This window comes from Hyla sarda, chromosome 6 (assembly GCF_029499605.1).
Source record: "Hyla sarda isolate aHylSar1 chromosome 6, aHylSar1.hap1, whole genome shotgun sequence".
NCBI classification, from domain to species: domain Eukaryota; kingdom Metazoa; phylum Chordata; class Amphibia; order Anura; family Hylidae; genus Hyla; species Hyla sarda.
This window is the reverse complement of record NC_079194.1, coordinates 201,681,946-201,694,173: the sequence shown is the minus strand read 5'-3', so window position 1 is coordinate 201,694,173 and position 12,228 is coordinate 201,681,946. Positions and strand designations below refer to the sequence as shown.

The 12,228-nt window shown below is 44.6% G+C and overlaps 1 protein-coding gene across 10 annotated transcripts in view; it reads left to right on the top strand.

Moving 5' to 3' along the window:
* FBXL8 (F-box and leucine rich repeat protein 8) overlaps window positions 1-12,228 on the top strand; it is an 80,791-nt gene that overhangs the window by 26,523 nt on the left and 42,040 nt on the right. For 3 of the 10 annotated variants that reach the window (XM_056526238.1, XM_056526245.1, XM_056526235.1), the window contains exon 1: window positions 1,472-1,600. The exons of 3 other annotated variants lie outside the window; for them this stretch is intronic. The gene's annotated coding sequence lies outside the window, so the exon portion shown is untranslated. 4 more of the 10 variants (XM_056526236.1, XM_056526244.1, XM_056526237.1 and 1 more) reach the window with 4 other exon arrangements.

Sequence of the window (12,228 nt, the reverse complement as noted above, 5' to 3'; positions counted from 1 at the left end):
CATTCTCACTACAACCCGTTGCATTTACACTACACCCCCCTACATTCATACTACAACCCCCTGCATTCTCACTACAACCCCCTACATTCTCACTACAAATCCCTACATTCTCACTACAACCCTCTGCATTCATACTACAACCCCCTGCATTCTCACTACAACCCCCTACATTCACACTACAACCCCCTACATTCTCACTTCAACCCCCCCTACAACCCCCTACATTCTCACTACAACCCTCTACATTCTCACTTCAACCCCCCCTACATTCTCACTACAACCCCCTACATTCACACTACACCCCCCTACATTCACAGTACAACCCTCTACATTCTCACTACAACCCCCTACATTCACACTGCAACCCCCTAAATTCACACTACACCCCCCTACATTCACAGTACAACCCCCTACATTCTCACTACAACCCTCTACATTCACACTACAACCCCCTACATTCTCACTACAACCCTCTACATTCTCACTACAACCCTCTACATTCTCACTACAACCCCCTGCATTCTCACTACAACCCTCTACATTCTCACTACAACCCCCTGCATTCTCACTACAACCCCCTGCATTCACACTACAACCCTTTGCATTCACACTACAACCCCCTGCATTCTCACTACAACCCCCCCTACATTCACACTACAACCCTCTACATTCTCACTACAACCCCCTGCATTCACACTACAACCCTTTGCATTCACACTACAACCCCCTGCATTCTCACTACAACCCCCCCTACATTCACACTACAACCCTCTACATTCTCACTACAACCCCCTGCATTCACACTACAACCCTTTGCATTCACACTACAACCCCCTGCATTCTCACTACAACCCCCCCTACATTCACACTACAACCCTCTACATTCTCACTACAACCCCCTGCATTCTCACTACAACCCTCTACATTCTCACTACAACCCCCTGCATTCTCACTACAACCCCCTGCATTCACACTACAACCCTTTGCATTCACACTACAACCCCCTGCATTCTCACTACAACCCCCCCTACATTCACACTACAACCCTCTACATTCTCACTACAACCCCTGCATTCATACTACAACCCTTTGCATTCACACTACAACCCTCTACATTCTCACTACAACCCTATGCATTCTCACTACACCCCCCTACATTCTCACTACAACCCCCTACATTCTCACTACACCCCCCTACATTCTCACTACAACCCCCTGCATTCTCACTACAACCCACTACTGTACAGTCACACTACAAGTAAAGGAGCAATTACACTAAAACTGTGCAGCATCAAAAGTGTTAAGCTTAAGCCCCGCCCACTTTCTCTTCCCAGCTATTCTGTCAGTTATTGGCTGCTTCCTGATAAGCCTGATTGGCTCAGCTGCTATGATTAATGAGGTCAGCTGATCCCAACTGTCTGTGCGGCTCAGTTAGGGATTGGTTGTTGGTTGTACGTGAGAGAGACAGTAAGTTAGGTTGTGAAGTGTTTATGTGACTCGCTACTCGTAGCACATGTATTAGGAGGCCTGTGTCACTGCCCTGCACTGTACACAGATACTATTAGCTGGACGGCTGTGACATGGCCTCTTAAGGCTCCAGGTAACAATATCTCATGGCCGGCAGAGGGGGGCAGTATTCCTTATAGTATAGTGGAGCCTGTTTCCGAGCCCCTGGGATACAGAATACCTAGGAGCATGGGTCTGCAATTTATGGTTGGGGAACTACAAAACCCAGCATGCTATGAAAACTGTCTCACATAAGTGAGTACACCCCTCATATTTCTGTAAATATATCTGTTCATGTGACAACAATGAAGAAATGACACTCAGTGTTTAATGTTGTGTCCCCTGAAAATAACCCAACAAACATTAACCCCTTAAGGACCAATGCAAATAAACCTGTACGCCCCTGAAAGACCAGGCCTGTTTTTTTCAAATCGGGGATGTCTGTCTTTATTAGAGAATAACTCTGGTAACGTTTTGCCAATCACAATAATTCTGACATTGTTTTTTTGTCACAAGTCGTCCTTCATGTACATAGTAAAAGTAAGCCGATATCATTTGTAGTTTTTTTTTATAATGCAAAAAATCATGACATTTTTACAAAAAATTAAGATTTTTTGCTATTTTAACACTAATAGGGTGCATATATTTATACATACTGACCAAATAGTTTATGAAACTTATACTTTCAGATGTCTACTTTATTTTGACGTCATTTTTTTTTTTAATTAACATTTTAAATTAGTTAGAAGCCTAACAATTTAACTTGAAATTTTGAAAATTTTGAAAATTTGAAAAGTACATCTTTTTTTGTTTGCTATGCAAGGTTTGCAGAAATTAAAAGGTAGTAGAACATAGGAACACCCCCCCCCCCCCAAATGACCCCATTTGAAAAACTAGACCCCTCAAGGTATTCGCTAGGGGGTACAGTGAGTATTTTAACACCATAGTTTTTTGGCAGGAATTATTACAAAGTCAGTGTTAAAAATTCGAAATTTGCAATTTTTCACAAATGCATCATTTGGGGGGCATATTTTTTGTACATCACTTCTGATATTGAAAGAAATGCACCCTATATTTTATTTAGCTGCTTGTCCCATGTTCGGAAATACCCCCGCTTTGACCATATATGGTTCCTTGGCCGCGTGGTAGGACTCAGGAGAGGAGCGCCATTTGGCTTTCAGGGCAGAACAGTAACCCCACCCCCACAAGTGACCCCATTTATATACCGCACTCCTACAAGTTATTGGCTGCACCAGGGACCTCTCTGATTGGTCCTTGGTCGGCTGGCAGTATAACGCGTCTGTCTGTGACAGTTAAGGCTCCTGATGGATATATCCGCCATGTTGTGGGAATAAGCACCCGCTCATGGCGAATATATCCATTACTGCTGCGGCTGGGTAGCTCAGTGTGTCCGCTCATGACTGCTGGCGGGAAATCCGCCGCTATGAGTGGACACACAAAGCTACCCAGCCGCAGCAGGGAGCTCATTACCGTGACTGCTGCATAATGTGTAGGATCACATGGTGGACATCCGCAACATATTACATGCTGCGGATGTCCGCCAATGCGATCCTACACATTATGCATTTTTTTTTATTAGATTCATTTAATAAATGTATTTTTAATATATATATAAAAAAAAAAAATTTTTTTTTTTTTTTTTTTTTTACACTTTTATGACATTTTTATTTATTTTTACACTTTTATTTTATTTATTTATTTATTTTTACACTTTTTAATGCTTTGGAATACTTAGTATTCCAAAGCATTGCAGTTATATGCTGCCTGACAGTTTTCACTAGCAGGCAGCATATTAGGACGTGCCTCTGGCACGTCCTTTCAGGCAATACCCAGGGCAGACCTGGGGGTCTTTGTAGGACCCCCGGCTGCCCAGGTATGCAGCAGCACCCCGCGATCGCGCTGCGGGGTGCTGCAGAGGAGACAGAGGGAGCCCCCTCCCTCTGTCAGAACTCCTTACAGCGCGCGGTCACTTCTGACCGCGGCTGTAAGGGTTAAACTGCCGGGAGTGAAGTGAACTTCACTCCCGGCAGTGCGGCAGGTCCCGGCCAGCCGCGGACACACACAGCACCCCGCGATCGCGATGCGGGGTGCTGCAGGAGTGACAGAGGGAGCTCCCTCCCTCTGTCATAACACTTACAGCCCGCGGTCACTTCCGACCGCGGCTGTAAGAGTTAAAACTGGGGGGACCGAAGTTTACTTCGGTCCTGGCAGTGCAGCAGGGTCCCGGCTGTGTGATACAGCCGAGTCCCTGCCGCGATCTCGTGGGTGCACTGGGCAGCACCCACGAGAATAATGGACGAGTATAGACGTCCAGGTGCAGGAACGCCCGCCAACCTGGACGTCTATACTCGTCCGTGGTCGTTATCGGGTTAAAGGGTACCTCTCATCAAAAAAACTTTTGATATATTATAGATTAATGTATGCAGAACAACTTTACAATTGCATGTTATTAAAAAATATGCTTCTTTCTATTTAATTTTCCACTTTGAAGAAATGACCACTAGGGGTCTCCCTACCAATCCTGGCAGCAAGCATTTCAGACTCATGCTGGAGTCCTAAACACTACGAGCTGCCAGTCAGCTTTGTTCACAAAGGAGAACACTCAGAGCTGCCAGCCTGCTTTGTTCACAGCCTGTTTGGCTGTGAACAAAGCAGGCTGGCAGCTCTGAGTGTTTAGGACTCCAGCATGAGTCAGTAATGCTTGCTGACAGGACTGATCGGAAAAATACAATAGAAAGAAGCATATTTTTCATTAACATGCTATTGGAAAGTTATTCAACATTCATTAATCTAAAATATATCAAAAGTTTATTTGATGAGAGGTTCCCTTTAATGTCCAAACCTTGGCAACAAAAGTATAACCCCTTAAGGACCCAGCCATTTTTTGCACATCTGACCACTGTCACTTTAAACATTAATAACTCTGGAATGCTTTTAGTTATCATTCTGATTCCGAGATTGTTTTTTCGTGACATATTCTACTTTAACATAGTGGTAACATTTTGTGGTAACTTGCATCCTTTCTTGGTGAAAAATCCCAAAATTTTATGAAAAATTTGAAAATTTTGCATTTTTCTAACTTTGAAGCTCTCTGCTTGTAAGGAAAATGGATATTCCAATTTTTATTTTTATTCACATATACAATAGGTCTACTTTATGTTTGCATCATAAAATTGACGAGTTTTTACTTTTGGAAGACACCAGAGGGCTTCAAAGTTCAGCAGCAATTTTCCAATTTTTCGCAAAATTTCCAAAATCACAATTTTTCAGGGACCAGTTCAGTTTGAAGTGGATTTGAAGGGTCTTCATCTTAGAAATACCCCACAAATGAGCCCATTATAAAAACTGCATACCCAAAGTATTCAAAATTACATTCAGTCAGCATTTTAACCCTTTAGGTGTTTCACAGGAATCGCAGCAAAGTGAAGGAGAAAATTCACAATCTTAATTTTTTACACTCGCATGTTCTTGTAGACCAAATTTTTGAATTTTTACAAGGGGTAAAAGGAGAAAATGTATTGTTATTTTTGTAGCCCAATTTCTCTCGAGTAAGCACGTACCTCATATGTCTATGTAAAGTGTTCGGCGTGCGCAGTAGAGGGCTCAGAAGCGAAGGAGCGACAAGGGGATTTTGGAGAGTATGTTTTTTGGGGGCATGTTGCATTTAGGAAGCCCCTATGGTGCCAGAACAGCAAAAAAAAACACATGGCATACCATTTTGGAAACTAGACCCCTTGAGGAACGTAACAAGGAATAAAGTGAGCCTTAATACCCCACAGGTGTTTCACAACTTTTGCATATGTAAAAAAAAAAAAAAAAAAAAAAATTTGTAACCCCATCTCTTCTGAGTATGGAGGTACCCTACAAGTTGACCTGAAGTGCACTACGGGCGAACTACAATGCTCAGAAGAGAAGGAATCATATTTGGCTTTTTGAGAGCAAATTTTGCTCGGGGGCATGTCTCATTTAGGAAGCCCCTATGATGCCAGCAAAAAATACCCACATGGCATGCCATTTTGGAAATTAGACCCCTTGAGGAATGTAACAAGGAATAAAGTGAGCCTTAATACCCCACAGGGGTTTCACGACTTTTGCATACATATTTTTTTCACTAAAATGTGTTTCCCCCCCAAATTTCACATTTTTGCAAGGGTTAATAGCAGAAAATACCCCCCACAATTTTTAACCCCATCTCTTCTGAGTATGAAGGTATGCCATAAGTTGACCTGAAATGCACTACGGGCGAACTACAATGCTCAGAAGAGAAGGAGTCATATTTGGGTTTTTTGAGAGCAAATTTTGCTCGGGGGGCATGTCGCATTTAGGAAGCCCCTATGGTGCCAGGACAGCAAAATAACCCCTACATGGCATACCATTTTGGAAACTAGACCCCTTGAGGAACGTAACAAGGGGTACAGTGAGCATTTACCCCCCACTAATGTCTGTCAGATCTTTGGAACAGTGGGCTGTACAAAATTTTTAATTTGCACAGCCCACTGTTCCAAAGATCTGTCAGACACCAGTGGGGTGTAAACTCTTACTGCTCCCCTCATTACATTCCGTGAGGGGTGTAGTTTCCGAAATGGGGTCACATGTGGGGTCTTGTTTTTTTTGCGTTTGTCAAAACCGCTGTAACAATCAGCCACCCCTATGCAAATCACCTCAAATGTACATGGTGCACTCTCCCTTCTGGGCCTTGTTGTGCGCCCCTAGAGCACTTTGCGCCCACATATGGGGTATCTCCGTAGTCGGGAGAAATTGCATTTCAAATTTTGGGGGGCTTTTTTCCCTTTTACCTCTTGTCAAAATGAAAATTATAGGGCAACACCAGCATGTTAGAGTAAAAAAAATTATTTTTTTACACTAACATGATGATGTAGACCCCAACTTCACCTTTTCATAAGGGGTGAAAGGAGAAAAAGCCCCCCAAAATTTGTTAGGCAATTTCTCCCGAGTACGGCGATACCCCATATGTGGCCCTAAACTGTTGCCTTGAAATACGACAGGGCTCCAAAGTGAGAGTGCCATGTGCATTTGGGGCCTGAATTAGGGATTTGCATAAGGGTGGACATAGGGGTATTCTATGCCAGTGATTCCCAAACAGGGTGCCTCCAGCTGTTGCAAAACTCCCAGCATGCTTGGACAGTCAACGGTTGTGCGGCAATACTGGGAGTTGTTGTTTTGCAACAGCTGGAGGCTCCATTTTGAAAACAGTGGCATACCAGACGTTTTTCATTTTTATTGGGGAGGGGAGGAGGGCTGTGTAGTGGTATGTGTATATGTAGTGTTTTTTACTTTTTATTTTGTGTAGTGTAGTGTAGTGTTTTTAGGGTGCAGTCACACGGGCGGGGGATTACAGCGAGTTTCCCGCTGCGAGTTGGAGCTGCCGCGCAAAATTTGCTGCATCGCAAACTTGCAGCCTGATACTCACTGTAAGCCCCTGCCCATGTGAATGTTCCCTGTACATTCACAGGGGGGGGGGGAAATCTCTAGCTGTTGCAAAACTATAACTCCCAGCATGCACAGTCTATCAGTGCATGCTGGTAGTTATAGTTTTGCAACAGCTGGAGGCACACGGGTTGGGAAACGCTGAGTTAGGAAACAGACAATGTTTCCCAACCAGTGTGCCTCCAGTTGTTGCAAAACCACAACTCCCAAACATTCTCAGGCATGCTGGAAGTAGTAGTTCAGCAACATCTTTAGAGCCAGATGTTGCCGAACTACAACCCCCAGCTGGAGGACTACAGTTTGCAGACCACTAATACAGTGGTTCCCAATCTGTGCCCTTCCTGATGTTGCAAAACTACAACTCCCAGTATGCCAAAACTGTCCAGGCATGCTGGGAGTTGTAGTTCTGCAACATCTGAAGTGCGAACCTCCAGATGTTGCAAAACTGCAACTCCCAGAATGCCCAGACGCCAAGGGCTGTCTGAACATGCTGGGAGTTGTAATATACAGGGTCCCATTACAGCAATGCATGTCGCTTTACGGCGATGTCCATTGCTGTAAAGGGCCCGACCGCGGCTGAAGATCCACTCATCTGTCGCCGCCACCGTCTTCATCGCCAGGATCCGGGTCTTCAGGGACGAGGTAAGTACCGGGCCCGGGCCCCAGAACTCCCCCGTCCCCCGCCGTGTCCACCGGTCTTCCTTGACTTCCAGGGGCCTGGCAGGGCGGGAGGAAGTAACACCCCCCCCCCCCCCCTGCGATTGGTCGGTTAGCTAACCGAAGAATCGCAGGGGATAGGAGGAGGTGGCCGGTTTGCCACCTCGCTCCTATACTTCAGCATGGTCCTGGCTGTCTGTGACAGCCGGGATCATGCAAAATTACCGGGCGGTCGGGTCCCAGAGACCCGATCAGCCCGGTATCGCCGCAGATCGCAGGGGCGATTTCCCTAGTGATTTGCAGCGATCGCCGACATGGGGGGCCTACATGGCCCCCCTCGGAGTTTGCCCTGGATCCCTGCTGAAGGATTTCAGCAGGAATCCGCTTCGGATCTCTGCCGGGTGAGCGGCGGAGACCAGGAAAAGACCATGACGTATGCATACGTCTTGGGTCCTTAAGACCCAGGGTGTGATGACGTATGCATACGTCATTGGTCCTTAAGGGGTTAAGGACTCAGCCCTTTTTTGCACATCTGACCATTGTCACTTTATGCATTAATAACTCGGGGATGCTTTTACCGTTTATTCTGATTCTGAGATTTGTTTTTTCGTGACATATATTCTATTTTATGTTAGTGGTAAATCCCAAAATGTCATGAAAAATTTGCATTTTTCTAACTTTGAAGCTCTTCTTGTAACGAAAATGGTCATCCCAAATAAATTATATATTGATTCACATATACAATATGTCTACTTTATGTTTCCATCATAAAGTTGACATGTTTTTACTTTTGAAAGACATCAGAGGCTTCAAAGTAAAGCAGCAATTTTCCAATTTTTCTCAAAATTTTCAAAATCGGAATTTTTCAGGGACCAGTTCAGGTTTGAAGTGGATTTGAGGGGCTTTCATATTAGAAATACCCCATAAATTACCCCATTATAAAAACTGCCCCCCCCCCAAAGTATTCAAAATGACATTCAGAAAGTGTGTTAACCCTTTAGGTGTTTCACAGGAATAGCAGCAAAGTGAAGGAGAGAACTCAAAATCTTAATTTTTTACACTCGCATGCTCTTGTAGTCCCAGTTTTTGAAATTTTGCAAGGGGTAATAGGAGAAAAAGCCCCCCAAAATATGTAACCCAATTTCTCTTGAGTAAGAAAATACCTCATGTGTATGTCAAGTGTTCGGCGGGCGCAGTAGAGGGCTCAGAAGGGAAGGAGCAACAATGGGATTTTGGAGAGTTTTTCTGAAATGGCTTTTGGGGGGCATGTTACATTTAGGAAGCCCCTATGGTGCCAGAACAGCAAAAAAAATGAAAAACATGGCATAGTATTTTGGAAACTACACCCCTCAAGGAATGTAACAAGGGGTCCAGTGAGCCTTAACACCCCACAGGTGTTTGACGACTTTTCGTTAAAGTCGGATGTGTAAATTAATTTTTATTTTTTTACACTAAATTGCTGGTTTTCCCCCAAATTTTACATTTTTAAAAGGGGTAAAGGAGAAAATGCCCCCCAAAATTTGTAACTCCATCTCTTCTGAGTATGAAAATACCCCATGTGTGGACGTCAAATGCACTGCGGGCGCACTACAATGCTCAGAAGAGAAGGAGTCACATTTGGCTTTTGGAAAGCAAATTTTGCTGAAATGGTTTTTGGGGGGCATGTCGCATTTAGGAAGCACCTATGGTGCCAGAACAGCAAAAAAACACAAAAAAAAAACACATGGCATACTATTTTGGAAACTACACCGCTCAAGGAACGTAACAAGGGGTACAGTGAGCTTTAACACCCCACAGGTTCTTCACAAATTTCAGATCTTGCAGAACTTGCAGAATTTAATAAGGGGTGCAGTGAGTATTTACACCCCACTGGCGTTTGACAGATCTTTGGAACAGTGGGCTGTGCAAATGAAAAATAAATTTTTTCATTTTCATGGACCACTGTTCCAAAAATTTGTCAGACACCTGTGGGGCGTAAATGCTCACTGTACCCCTTATTACATTACGTGAGGGGTGTATTTTCCAAAATGGTCACATGTGGGGGGGGGGTCCACTGTTCTGGCACTATGGGGGCTTTGTAAACACACATGACCTTCAATTTCAGACACCTTCTCTTGCCAAAATCCCAATGACGCTCCTTCTCTTAGCATTGTAGTGCACCCGCAGAGCACTTTACATCCACATTTGGGGTATGTTCTTACTCAGAAGAAATGGGGTTACAAATTTTGGGGGGCTTTTTTTTCCCATTCTCCCTTGTGAAAATAAAAAATGTAGGGTAACACCAGCATTTTAGTGAAAATAATTTCATTTTCACATCCAACTTTAACAAAAAAATGTCAAAAGCCTGTGGGGTGTTAATGCTCACTATACTCCTTGTTACATTCTGTGAGGGGTGTAGTTTCCAAAATGGGGGTCACATGTGGGTATTTATTGTTTTTCGTTTGTCAGAACCGCTGTAAAATCAGCCACCCCTGTGCAAATCACCAATTTAGACCTCAAATGTACATGGCACACTCTCACTTCTGAGCCATGTTGTGCGCCCGCAGAGCACTTTACGCCCACATATGGGGTATTTCTGTACTCAGGAGAAATTGCGTTACAAATTTTTGGTGTCTTTTTTTCCCTTTTACTGCTTGTGTAAATTAAAAGTATGGGGCAACACCAGCATGTTAGTGTAAACATTAATTTTTTTTTTACACTAACATGCTGGTGTAGACCCAACTTTACCTTTTCATAGAGAGTAAAAGGAGAAAAAGCCCCCCAAAATTTGTAACACAATTTCTCCCGAGTACGGAGATACCCCATATGTGGCCCTAAACTGTTTCCTTGAAATACGACAGGGCTCCGAAGCGAGAGAGCGCCATGCGCATTTGAATTTGAATTGAAATTTTGCGGGTTTGAATACGTCACAAAAATACCCTACGGCAGTGTTTCCCAAACAGGGTGTCTCCATCTGTTGCAAAACTCCCAGCATGCTTTGACAGTCAGTGGCTGTCCGGCAATACTGTGAGTTGTTGTTCTTCAACAGCTGGAGGCTCTGTTTTGGAAATACTGCCGTACAAGACTTTTTTTTTTGGGGGGGGGGGGGACTGTGTAGGGGTATGTGTATATGTAGTATTTTACTTTTTATTTTTTGTAGTGTAGTGTAGTGTTTTTAGGGTACATTCACACGGTGGAGGTTTACATTGAGTTTCTCGCTCGGAGTTTGAGCTGCGGCGTAAAATTTGCCGCATCTCAAACTTGCAGCAGAACTCGCTGTAAACCAGCCCGGGTGAATGTACCGTGTACATTCACATAGGTGGGCAAACCTGCAGCTGTTGCAAAACTACAACTCCCAGCATGCACTGACAGACCATACATGCTGGGAGTTGTAGTTATGCAATAGCTGGAGGCACATTGGTTGCGAAACACTGAGAGTTTGTTACTTAACTCAGTGTTTCGCAACCAGTGTGCCTCCAGCTGTTGCAAAACTAGAACTCTCAGCATGTACAGTCTCTCAGTGCATGCTGGGAGTTGTATTTTTGCAACAGCCGGAGGCACACTGGTTGCAAAACACTGAGTTAGGTAACAAACTCTGTTTCACAACCAATGTGTCTCCAGCTGTTGCAAAACTGGAACAATCAGCATGCATTGAAAGCCGAAGGGCATGCTGAGAGTTGTAGTTTTGGAGGCACACTGCTACAACTCCCAGCATACCCTTTGGTAGTCTGTGCATGTTGGGAGTTGTAGTTATGCAACAGCTGGCTGCACACTTTTTTTCATAGAAAAAATGTGCCTCCATCTGTTGCATAACTACAACCCCCAGCAGGCAGACTACCAAAGGACATCCTGGGAGTTGTAGTTTGAACTCCAGCTGTTTCAAAACTACAACTCCCAGCATGCCCTTTGGCTTTGCATTCTGTGGGTTGTTGCAAAGCAACAGCTGGAGGTGAACAGGCCTCACCTCCTGCTGTAAACTGCCTCTCCGATCGCCATCCCGATCACCGCCCAGCAGGTCCGTGATTGGTCTGTCGTTCTGAACGATCAATCATGTGATCGTGAGGCGGCACCCGTGCCACCTCACTCCTGCTGGGTAAGGGTGAATGGGGCTGTCTCGGACAGCCCCATTCACCCTTTTTTTTCCAGGTCACCAGAGACCCGACTGACCCGGAATAGTCGCAAATCACTGGTCTGAATTGACCGGCGATTTGCAGCGATCGCAGATATGGGGGGCCTCAGGACCACTCTGGGCGATATGCCGGGATGCCTGCTGAACGATATCAGCAGGCATCCTGGTCCCTGCCCGACGAGTGGCAGGGGCCGGAAGAACGCAGTGCGTACCCATACGCCCTGAGTCCTTAAGGACTCGGAAACGGGGGCGTATGGATACGCCCTGCGTCCTTAAGGGGATAAACACCTAAGTAGAACTGTTTATATTGGGCCTAATTAGCCATTTTACATCCCCAGTGTCATGTGACTCAGGTGTAAGTGGGGAGCAGGCATCTTTTATTTAGTGTTATAGAGGGGCATTTACTAATCTTTTACTATGTAGTCTGGTTTTTACCCTGTTTTTTTCTACTTCATTTTTGACTGTGCGTCAAATTTACTAAATTGTTG